The sequence below is a fragment of the Astatotilapia calliptera genome, chromosome 6, assembly GCF_964374335.1.
Source record: "Astatotilapia calliptera chromosome 6, fAstCal68.1, whole genome shotgun sequence".
NCBI lineage: Eukaryota > Metazoa > Chordata > Actinopteri > Cichliformes > Cichlidae > Astatotilapia > Astatotilapia calliptera.
In genome coordinates, this window is record NC_137427.1 from 34,751,881 (window position 1) to 34,764,156 (window position 12,276).

At 44.9% G+C, this 12,276-nt stretch overlaps 1 pseudogene; it reads left to right on the forward strand.

Moving 5' to 3' along the window:
- Nucleotides 1-334: 334 nt before the first annotated feature.
- On the forward strand, nt 335-8,574 carry LOC145429563 (lysosomal alpha-mannosidase-like; annotated as a pseudogene).
- Nucleotides 8,575-12,276: the final 3,702 nt, after the last annotated feature.

The following is a 12,276-nucleotide window of genomic DNA, read 5'->3' on the forward strand; positions in this document are numbered from 1 at the left end:
GGGCCTCTGTCAGATACTGTAAAGATGTACACCTGTGCACTACAGCACCTCATTGTTTACCCCATGGTACAGTATGGTATGCCTAACCATTGCAAAACATTTAGCCAAGAAAAGCATAATTTTACTAGTTCATAGCTTAAGGAGTAACATTTTCCCTTTTGTTTTCACCTTCCAGAGGCAGCTGCTACAGCCAATTGACGATTTTTCTCTTTTCCTGGTTTTCCTGTCAGTTGGTTTGAAGGAGCGGGACATGGCACACCGATTTAACATACACCAGTCCACAGTGAGCCGCATTATTGCAACATGGACAAATTTTCATGCCACTGGACTGGGGTCTCAGTGCATCTGGCTTACACGTGAAGAAGTGCAAGCTTACCTCCCTGAGGAATTCAAAGATTTCTCAGACACCCAGAAGCCAGACCATGAGTAAGATTTGATTTAATCTTTTTTGTGTCTCCTTAGTGGGTTCTGCATAGGCATACTGTAGGTACTCTGGCTTCCTGCCACAGTCTAAAGACTTACGTATTAGGTTAACATGTAATAGCATGACCATAAATGGTTGGCTGTCTTCATGTGCTACTCCTGTGATGCACCTGTCCAGGATGTAGGAGAGCTGGGATGGGCTCCAGCCTCCCCACAACTGTGAATTGGTGAACCGGTAGAGAATATGGACACTTTTTAAAAGTTGTATTTGTGTTACTAAGACCAATTGGATGTCAGACAAGAGATTGAGTGACGGCTGCTTTCGTTGGTAGAGAAAGCCATGGCTGTGGCTCAGCACCATGACGCTGTGTCGGGCACAGAAAAGCAACACGTAGCAAATGACTACGCCAGGAAGCTTGCTAACGGCTGGCAACACTGTCAGGTACTCCAGGCTTCACAGTACATTGTCTTACCCAACAGAAGTTACTTGTGCTAAATTTGTCATTTTCTGTACAGGAAAATATATTATCATGTCTTTAGCAGAAAGTGTTCTTCAGTCCAAACTTTCTTGCACAGGTTTCTTGTCTAACTGTTGTCTCTCTTTCAGGTTTTAGTCAGTAACAGTCTGGCTGCTCTCAGCGGCTTGTCTGCTGAGCGAATCTACTGTGAAAACCTCAACGTCAGCGTGTGTCCTCTCACTGAATCCAGCAAGAAGGTAAAAAACACAGAAAATAGACTTTGAAGGGGACCCGCTTTACTCATTTCCAACTCATCTTTATTTTTTGGAATTGAATAAAGTAGATTTACATGATTTAGAGTGAAATCCTTAGTAATCTTTGCACTGGTGCAGCCCAATTTAGAGTCCTATTTAAGTCATCTGTCTGATTACCACCCACTGGTAAAAGGTTTGAACAGCAATCCCAAAAAGGTTGATTCTGTTCATCTGAACGTGACGTTTTCAGTGGGAGAAACGTTTCGTCACTCATCCAAGTGAATTCTTCAGACTCAGCTGACGCAGGTTTCCCCAACCTTATAAACAGTACATTTGTTCCTTCAGTGGGCTGGTTTCAGTCATTGTGCAATCTGCTGTGAGGTCAGTTTCTTGATCATTAATATGCAAATTGTCATGACCATTGATCAACAATCACTGATCAACGACCATGAGTACCATTCACTGAAAGTTGGGGAATGGCTGCAGTCACAGCATTGTAAGATGGTGAAAGATGTACCCTTAGGCCCCCTCCTGGCCTGCTTGCTCAAACCAGCGTTCCTCCCTGTCCAGGATGTGTACATCATTGAAAGAGTGTCCACTGGCCTGTAGGTGTAAATAGACTGCGGAGTCCTGGCCTGACAAGGTGGCTCTTCTGTGTTGAGTCAACTGCTTCGCCAGAGGTTGTTTGGTTTCCTCGATGTATAAATCCTGGCAATCCTCCTGGCACTTAACAGCGTACACTATGTTACTCTGTTTGTGTCGGGGGACCCGATCCTTGGGGTGGACCAATTTTTGCATTGTGTGTTTTGGTGTTTAAAAGCCTCCGAGACCCGGTGTTTAGAAAAACAATGTATCTCAAATGTTCTGCTTCTCCTGACACATACGGGATCACTAAGGGTTTTCGCTTAGGCAGCAGTTTTGCTTCTCTCCTGAATTGATTGGCGCCTCCAAGCTTTGACAAGAGTCCAGCTGGGATAACCATATTTACTCAGGGCCTTCATGATGTGATGTTCTTCTACTTCCCTGGCCGCTGTGTCTGTTGTAGCGTCCTGATGACACCCAGTTTGTGCTCCAGTGGATGATGAGAGTCAAACCTTAAATACTCACCCGTGAGCATTTGTTTACAGTGCACATCAACTTTAAATGTCCCCCTTTACTGGTGTAAATCTCACAGTCTAAGAAGGCTAACCTGCCATAACCTCCCAGGTGAACCTAATGTGATGGTCCACCCAGTTAATGTGATCAGTGAAACCTGCGGTCAGCTGAAATGGAAGAAGTCACTTGGATGAGTGACGAAATGTTTGTCCCACTGAAAACTCTACGTCCAGATGAATAGAATTAATTTTTAAAAGTTCCTTACCTGGATGACTGAGGATGCATCAACACATTTGAACAGCAAGCGGGTAGAGTCGCAGCTTTAAAATCTGAAGGTTTTGCTCATAAGTCTTACTTGTACATGTACTGATCCTGTCATTTAAACCATGTTAAACAACCATCCATCAGTAACATAATAAAAAAAAACATATTATGTCATCTTAAATGTAATTCTGAACACTCTGACCCTCTGAGATTTATCCTCGGAACAAACAGTGTATTCAAGGTGTACAGCCTAAAAAACCTGGGCTACAGTTATTGTAAATACATTCTGTGTAATTACAGATAAGACTGAATGCTCACGCTGCCTCTCTCTCGCTTGTTTTTTGTCTGTCATTCAGTTCTCAGTCAATGTGTACAACCCTCTCGCTCGGCCCGTCACTTGGCCCGTCAAGCTGCCGGTCAATGGAACAGTGTACAGCGTGTCAGATGCTAGTGGCAAAGCGGTGGACTGCCAGGTCAGTATGTGTGCCAGCAGCAAGTATGAGAGAGCAAGCAGCCTTCTGGAGCCTACATCTTCAGACCCAACTCTTCCACACCTTTCATCATCAGCCGGACGGCCAAGACGGAGATCATTAAGGTAGAGATGTTTGCTCGTATCCAGACGTAGATTCCTCATAGCAAAGCTTTGTTTTTACACTGTTATTCAGTTTACTTCTAAATTATAGGCTGCTGTCATTTTATATGTGTGGGTGTCAGAATGAACGTGCCAACATGTTTTACCTCCCTGTTTAGAGGCTAATATGCAGCGTCTAATTTTGTACTGCAATGCTCTCATCCTCAGACGTCAGTGGTGCAGGAGGTGAGGCAGTGGTTTGCTCCCTGGGTGTCTCAGGTGGTTCGTCTCTATGCTGACAGCAGAGCTCTGGAGCTCGAGTGGACTGTGGGACCTGTGCCGATAGAGTGAGTTTAACACGTGCACACTACATATGTAATGGAGATGTTTTTAGAGATAAGTGGTTGTTGAAATTTCTGTTCTCTTCAACCTTTCTAAAAGCTCAGTGCCTTAATGTCAACTGATCTTTCAGGGGAGAAAAACCTCATATGGGGCAATATTGTGGCAGAGCTTTGCCCTTCTAAATATTTCCTCATATCATAGCAAGTGATTGGCTTAGATCGCCGTTATCTTTTTCCCCATGTCAGATTATAAATACATGGAAAGAGGGAATTTTAGACCATAAGATTCCATGCACACCCACTGGGGAATAGATTTAGCTCATAATTATTTATTTTTTTATTTGTGAGCGAGAGAAATAAATTCAAGGAAAAGTGAGGAATCCTGGCCAAAATGCTCCCCACACCACCCACCTTTAACCCACGTCACACTTGCTGTCTTGACCTTTTAGTGACAGCCTGGGGAAGGAGGTGATCACTCGTCTGGACACCAGCATCAAAACCTCTGAATATTTCTACACTGATTCCAACGGCAGAGAAGGTCTGCAGAGGAAGTAAGAGTTTGCTTTTTGTTTTTTGATGATGGAAAATGCATTTTAACCTTTTAAAGTTGTTGCAGTTGTTTTGGATGGTATTTTACAGATTATATACAAAGTAAGACAGCTGTACAGTTATGTGATAGTTTTACATTAAAAGAATCCAATTCTGTACACTTAGTGTGTGTGTGTCCCATCCCCCCCAAACAGGAAAGACTTCCGGCCCACCTGGAACCTGCAACAGTCAGAGCCCATTGCTGGAAACTACTACCCAATCAACTCTCGCGCTTATATCAAGGTTTGTGTGTTTGTTAGCTTCCATTTGGAGAGACAAGCAACAAAGAGCATTGACTGTCAGTTCTATGAATTATCACAAGTGATGTTTTCCTTTCACTTGTGTGTCTTCAGGATGATGTGGACCAACTCACTGTGGTAACGGATCGCTCTCAGGGTGGAGGCAGCATCCAGAATGGTTCACTGGAGATCATGGTGAGGCATAAAGTCGTAGCTCATTACCATTAGCATGTTGACCCCATCTAAGCGCACACAAGGAGTTCTTATTAAAGTCTCTCTATCCAACCTCCTCACCCTCAGCTCCACCGCCGGCTGCGCCACGATGATTTCCGTGGTGTTGGTGAACCTCTCAACGAGATCTCTGGCATCTTCCCAGACGGGCTGGTGGTCCGCGGCCGCCTCCTGCTCACCCTCGATCCCCCGCAGACTGCTGCCGACACGCACCGCCCCTTCGCAGAGGGGATGGTGTTGCAGCCGCTGCTTACGTTTACTGATGGAGATCTGAAGCCAAACACTCAGCTGGAGGTATGTAAATGATAAACGGATTGGTACTTGTATAGCGCCTTTCTACTCATTCACCCAATCACGTGCACATTCGTACAGTACTTGTACAAATACTGCATGTATTTTAAAGACATGTTATTAACACACTTCACTAATCGGGTTTCAGAAGTCACGGTGATGTGATCTGTGTTTGAAATATTAGCAGTGCAAGAACCAGCTGGCCTCCATCTTGCAGGTTCCTGTTCAAACACCTTAAACTCCTGTGTGTAAGCTTAAGAAAAGCTTTGTACAGTGCTGTGACCTGCACTGTACAAACTGCAGGCTGTTCCTGTGAGAGTCTGCTGCTTGTTTTGAGTCATTGTCTCCAACTGTCTATGCTGCTGGTTATAACCCATTTCTGTCCTGCTGTGTACATATTTGCATTTTTTAGACATGGTTTCACTCGCTCTCAGGGGAACTGAGCTAAGCTGTGTTGCCTTTAGCGGCAACTGCTGCTGACATGTTTTCAGAGCCAGTGATTGGTTGAAATTCATATCAACTTTATATAGTAATTTTATAGAAAATGTGGTTGGATTACATTAAATCTTTTTTTTTTTTTAAAGGCATGGTTTCTGTGAGTGAGGGGTCTTTGTCTTTTAGTTCTCAGGGCTTCTGGCTGCACTGCCCCCTGCTGTCCACCTGCTGACACTCAGTCAGTGGGATGAAGACTCAGTGCTGCTGAGACTGGAGCATCAGTACCAGAGCTCAGAGAGCAAAGTGAGCTCTCAGCCAGTCACAGTCAACCTGCAGGTCAGACACAATTTAAACCTTGTTACACTCAAAGCGACCGTACGATCATCTGTCATTCAGTCGTTTCTCGTTTGCAATCCAGTGGAATGTCGTTTTGCTGTAACTAATCCCATCGTCTTTCCTGTCTGTGCAGAAGCTGTTTTCAACTCTGGAGGTTCTGGGTGTGGCTGAGTTGAACCTGTCGGCCAATCAGTGGAAAGATGAGATGAAACGTTTTGACTGGACTCCTGAGAAAGGTACAGGACACCAGTGTTGTGTCAGTTAGTTCACCACTGCAGTTCTGAACGTCACCCTAGATTCAAAGCTGGATGTGTTCTCCAGTCTGACTCGATTTAAATTTGGCTAAATTTCAATGAATGTCGTCTCCTCGGGCTTATTTTAATATGGATTCCAACTCAGCTGCTTTGAGCTTTGTGCATTTTGGAGGTCGGTGGTAAAATCTCAGAGACCAGGTATGAACTTCTGTGGAAATCACTTTGGTTTGTTGTCAGATCAAAGTGAAAATAATTTAATAGATTAAATGATGCGTGTTCTGTGCGCTCGTAGCTGCAGTTCCAGCTGTGTGAAGGAAATGTAGCAGCAGTATATAAATCAGAATCAGAATACTTTATTGATCCCTGGGGGAAATAATTTTTTGTTACAGTGCTCCATTATAAACCAACATTAAGACAAGACAGACAATACACTAACTAAGAATAGTATAATATATACATATATATACATACAAACATAAGTCACTCATAAATAAATAGCTGAAAAAGAAACATGTGTAGTTGTAGCAGTAAACAGTGTGTTAAGTGGATGCGTTGTACAGGGAGATGGCCACAGGCAGGAAAGATTTCCTGTGTCGTTCAGTGGTGCTTTTCGGTAATCTCAGTCTCTCACTGAACGAGCTCCTGTGACTGACCAGCATGTCATGGAGTGGGTGGGAGGTGTTATCCAACATAGTCTTTATCTTGGACAGCATCCGCCTCTCCGACACCACCTTGAGGGAGTCCAGCTCCATCCCCACAACATTGCTGGCCTTACGGATCAGTTTATCGAGTCTGTTGGCATCTGCGACCCTCAGCCTGCTCCCCCAGCATGCAACAGCATAGAGGATCGCACTGGCCACAACAGACTCGTAGAAAATCCTCAGCATTTTCTGGCAGATGTTGAAGGACCTCAGTCGCCTCAAAAAATAGAGACGACTCTGGCCCTTCCTGTAAAGTGCCGTGGTGTTTTTAGCCCAGTCCAGTTTATTGTCAATGTGTACTCCAAGGTATTTATAGTCCTCCACAATGTCAACACTGACCCCCTGGATTGAAACAGGGGTCAAGTGTTTCCTGGTCTTCCTGAAGTCCACGATCAGTTCCTTGGTCTTTGCCACGTTGAGCTGCAGATGATTCTGCTCACACCACGTGACAAAGGAGTCGACCACAGCCCGGTACTCTGTCTCATCATCCCTGCTGATGCATCCAACCACCGCAGAGTCATCAGAAAACTTCTGAAGATGGCAGGTCTCTGTGCAGTGGCTGAAGTCTGTGGTGTAGAGGGTGAAGAGGAAGGGGGAGAGGACAGTCCCCTGTGGTGCCCCTGTGTTGCTGATCACCTTGTCAGACACACACTGTGGGAGACGTACATATTGTGGTCTTCCTGTCAGGTAATCAACAATCCAGGACACCAGAGAAGCATCCACCTGCATCGCTGCTAACTTATCACCCAGGACGGTCGGCCTGATGGTGTTGAAAGCACTGGAAAAGTCAAAAAACATGACCCTCACAGTGCTCGCCGGCTGGTCCAGATGGGTGTAGACACGATTGAGCAGGTAGATGATGGCGTCCTCAGTTCCGAGACGAGGCTGATAAGCGAACTGAAGGGGATCCAGGTGTGGTCTTACTATGGGTCGCAGCTGGTCCAGGATGAGCCTTTCCAGGGTCTTCATGATATGGGAGGTCAGTGCCACGGGCCTGTAATCCTGGGGGCCACTGGGACGTGGCGTCTTTGGTACAGGGACGAGGCATGATGTCTTCCACATCACCGGGACCCTCTGCAGACTCAGACTCAGCATAAACAGTTTATGAAAGACTCCACACAGCTGGGGGGCACAGGCCTTGAGGACGAGGGGACTCACTCCGTCTGGTCCAGCAGACTTGCCTGAGTGAAGTCTCCTCATTTGCATCTCATTTGCATAAACACCAACTGAATACATTTATAATCCAGTGACAATGAAGTGCACAGTCTGCGCTTCAGTCAGTGTTTTTTTTAAATGTATGGCTTCAATACGAAACATATTTGCAAACATATACGGCACTTAACATTATTCAGTAATCCGTTATTCTGGCTTTGTAGTACACTGCTCTTCAATCACACTTCCATAGCGAGGATTCCCTGATATTTGCAGATTTTGGCCTTCGTTTAGTGTTGTCACAATTTCATTACATTATTTATAATATTTTATATAGTAATATAAAGACTGGCAACATCTGGATTTTTCAACATCTGGCAGGTGACCATGCACTGAAGGAGCGCTGGGCTGACAGAAATCTGCTGATGCCTTTTTAAATCTCTGATTGTAGTCATCGACTTAACAGTTTCCCTGCAGGTGCTAATTAAGCCAGCAGGGAGCTATAAAGAGTCATAAACAGATTGATATGCTTCATAATGTAATGTATACTACAAGGTGTTTCTGGAGCTCAACATGTTATTTTGTTCCTTGTGAGGAGACTTGGTTGCTGATCACTGACCCGTGTCACGGCTGGTGTGTTTAAAGATTAGCCAACTAAAAACACTTTGTGTCGTTTGTGCTCACGTAATGTGTCTGTTTTCCAGGAGAAAAGCCGCTGCTGAAGACATTTCAAGACCCGTCCACGTGGGAGGTGACCTTAAGGCCAATGGAGATCCGAACGTTCCTTCTCAAAGTCAACCTTAGATAGCCAATCACACATGAGATTTTATAGGATGAATTATTGTATATTGACATTCCTGTGGCTTGTTTACGTTGCTGATTTAATAAAGTGAGGATTTTTAGGGGGAAAAAGATGAATGAGAAGTTGTATTCACGCTGCCTACGACTTAAAATCGGATCACAGCTGTAGCCCGGACTGACCTGGGCAAAAGTCATTTCAGGAGGCCTTCAGCCTTTGATACAGAATGTCTGAATAAGATTGAATTCGTTAAAGCTGCCTTTAACATTTTTGAGAACATTTATATTTGTGGGGGGGTTTTTTTGTGCTGTTGCAGTAACAGAATATAGTCTCCCACACATCTCCCACGACATCTTCCACGCGGATTTATCAGGAAATGCGTGGAAGATGTCGTCCCATCCAGAACAGTTAAATCCTTCCCAAATCAAAAACCCTGGATTAACGGAGATGTTCGCGCAGCACTGGCGGCACGGAGCACCGCCTTTGCCTCCGCGAACACATCGGACTACAAACACGCACATTACCAACTCCGGAAGACGATCAAAGCAGCCAAACGTGAGTACAGGGACAGGGTGGAGCAACAGTTTGACAACCCTCGGAGTATGTGGCAGGGACTAAACACGATCACAGACTTTAGAGGGAAAACCAGCACACCGCAGACCACGGCCTCTCTGTGTGAGGATCTAAACGTATTCTACGCTAGATTCGACACAGCGAACACCATGAGACCGGACAGTGTGCGCACCGTGGATGACGTCAGTGCGCACACTGTGTCTGAGGAGGATGTGCGGAGGTGCTTCGGGAAGGTGAACGCGCGCAAAGCTACTGGTCCGGACGGGATTCCCGGCCGCGTCCTCAGGTCATGCGCGGCTCAGCTGGCTGGAGTGTTCACGCACATCTTCAACCTTTCCCTCTCTCTGTCTGTAGTCCCAGCCTGCTTCAAAATGGCCACCATCGTCCCTGTACCCAAATCCTCCACCATCTCCTCATTAAACGACTGGCGACCTGTAGCCCTGACCCCCATCGTGAGCAAATGCTTCGAGAAGCTGGTCAGGGACTTCATCCGCTCTGCACTACCCGACTCACTGGACCCTCTACAGTTCGCATACCGCCACAACAGGTCCACTGATGATGCCATAGCCCTGACACTACACACTGCCCGGTCACACCTGGAGAAGAGAGACACGTATGTGAGGATGCTGTTTGTAGATTACAGCTCAGCATTCAATACCATCGTTCCCTCGAAGCTGGACAGGAAACTGCAGGATCTAGGACTGAGCAGCTCCCTCTGCAGCTGGATCCTTAGCTTCCTGTCTGACAGACGCCAGGTGGTCAGACTGGGCAGCATCACCTCATCCCCCATCACACTGAACACTGGTGCTCCACAGGGGTGTGTACTGAGCCCTCTCCTGTACTCACTCTACACCTACGACTGCACGGCCACTAACAACTCCAACATCATTGTGAAGTTTGCGGACGACACTACAGTGGTGGGTCTTATCACCAACGGTGATGAGACGGCCTACAGGGAGGAGGTCAGCGCCCTGACCCACTGGTGTCAAGCCAACCATCTCACCCTCAACGTCGCAAAGACAAAGGAGTTGATAGTGGACTTCCGGAGGTGCAGAGAAGTACACACCCCCATCACCATCAACGGCGCTGCTGTTGAGTGAGCAGCTTCCGGTTCCTTGGAGTACATCTGGCTGAGGATCTTACGTGGTCAGTACACACAAACAAAACAGTGAAGAAGGCGCAGCAGCGCCTCTTCTTTCTCAGGAGACTGAAAAGATTCGGCATGAGCCCCCGCATCCTCAGGACCTTCTATCACTGTGCCATTGAGAGCATCCTCACTGTATGCATCACCACCTGGTATGGCAACAGCACCGCCTACAACTGCAAAGCTCTCCAGCGAGTAGTGCGGTGCTCTGAACGGATAATTGGAGGTGAGCTTCCCTCCCTCCAAGACATCTACAGGAAGCGGTGCCTGAGGAAAGCGGGGAGGATCATCAAGGACTCCAGTCACCCCAGCCATAAACTGTTCAGACTGCTTCCATCGGGAAGGAGGTTCTGCAGCATCTGGTCCCGTACCAGCAGACTGAGAGACAGCTTTTTCCATCAGGCCATCAGACTGCTGAACACTTCATAGACACCTCAGCTTCACTACTGGAACTTTAACATTATGCACTCCATACTGTACAGTAACGCCACTGTTTTGCACATGTCTCACTCTGTATATTTTATTTTATTATTTTAAATATTCCACTTATTGTTTACTCTATTTAATTTGTAAAATATGTGCGCACACACACACACACACACACACACACACACGTAGAAAAATATTTAGTATACACATCGAGAAATGCATACACTATTATATATTGTACATATATTTATTAGTTTTAGATGTAGCCATTCTTGTATTTTGCTTGTTTACATTATTGTATTTTGCACAACTCTGTTGCTTGTGAAGCTCGCACACAAGAATTTCACTCACATGTGCTGTACCAATGTACCTGCACATGTGATGTGACAATAAAAGTGATTTGATTTGATTTGATTTGACAAAGTGATACGTGCAATAAAGTATAATCTTTGCATTTCTGCCATGTTGTGTATACTTAGATTTTTCTACTTATCAAGAAGCAGCTAATAATAAAAATCAATCCTCCTTACTGTCCTGCCCTCGTGTTTGTGCCACAAATCTTGTGTATAATCAGTGAAGCAGCATTTAACTGCTGATAATCTGACATCAGAACAGATGTTGAACAGCGATGTGAAGCCTCGGATGATCAAAAAGGGTTTTTTCCCTGAAAGACAAAAATAAAGAAATACTCATGAAAGCTGTTGGATTCTGATGTAGTAACGTCTGAACAGCCAGCAGTATGTTTTGGCGAGTCTGTGATCTGGTTCTTTCTCTTGTTCTGGAACTTTTTCCTCTTGTCTTGCAGGTCAGCAGAGATTCCACCACTGAAGGAGAGAACAAATGAGGAGAAGGATTAACAGGAAACCAGAGAAAAGAGAATAAAAAATAAATAAGTGGAGATGATAGAAGGAGCAACATGTACAAGAAACAAAGAACACTGGAAGAACATGAACACAGCTTTTTTTTTCTCAACAAAGAGAAACTCAGGACTACTTTAAGTAACTAAACTAATTCAGGGTATTTAAGGTTTGGGGGGTTTTTCCTACAAGGGCAATCTCAAAAGTAAGGTCACCTATTGTTTTAGAAATATTTACATCATTTTAAAGGTTGAAGAATTATTTATTTTTCTGCATAATCACCATTTCACTCGCTGCATTTTTGCAGATGCTGTGGCAGTTTTACAATGCCCATGTCGTACCCGCTTGCTTGCGCCACACAATCACCTTCTGGACAAATATTCTTTCAACTTTAGGAACAGGTGGGAGTCACTGTTGGAGGCGTGGTCCTGCTCCTGAAATTCCATTACATAATCTCCAATAACTGGCTAAAAGAGTTCACTTCCAAATTTTAGGTAGTAGGTCTTGGAAAATTCTTATTATTATTATTAACTTGTAATTTAAATTTTGATTGAAAATATACTGAAAACCACTACTGCCATCTGTATGACTACTTCAAGTGAAAGTGAATTTTAAGATAAAAGTAATGGATTTAATAGATAAAACAAATTGAATTTTCTTTGTGGTCTTGAGTCAGTATCATGAGGTTTGAGTGTGCTCTTGTGGCCTCTGGTGTTGCAGCTACAGATTTTCATTCCCAGTGCTCACTTTATTATCGATTCATCTGTTCTCAACTGCTTATCCACCTCAGGCTTTAAAGAATCAGTTAATCTAAACCACAGGTGTCGAACTCCAAGGCCCT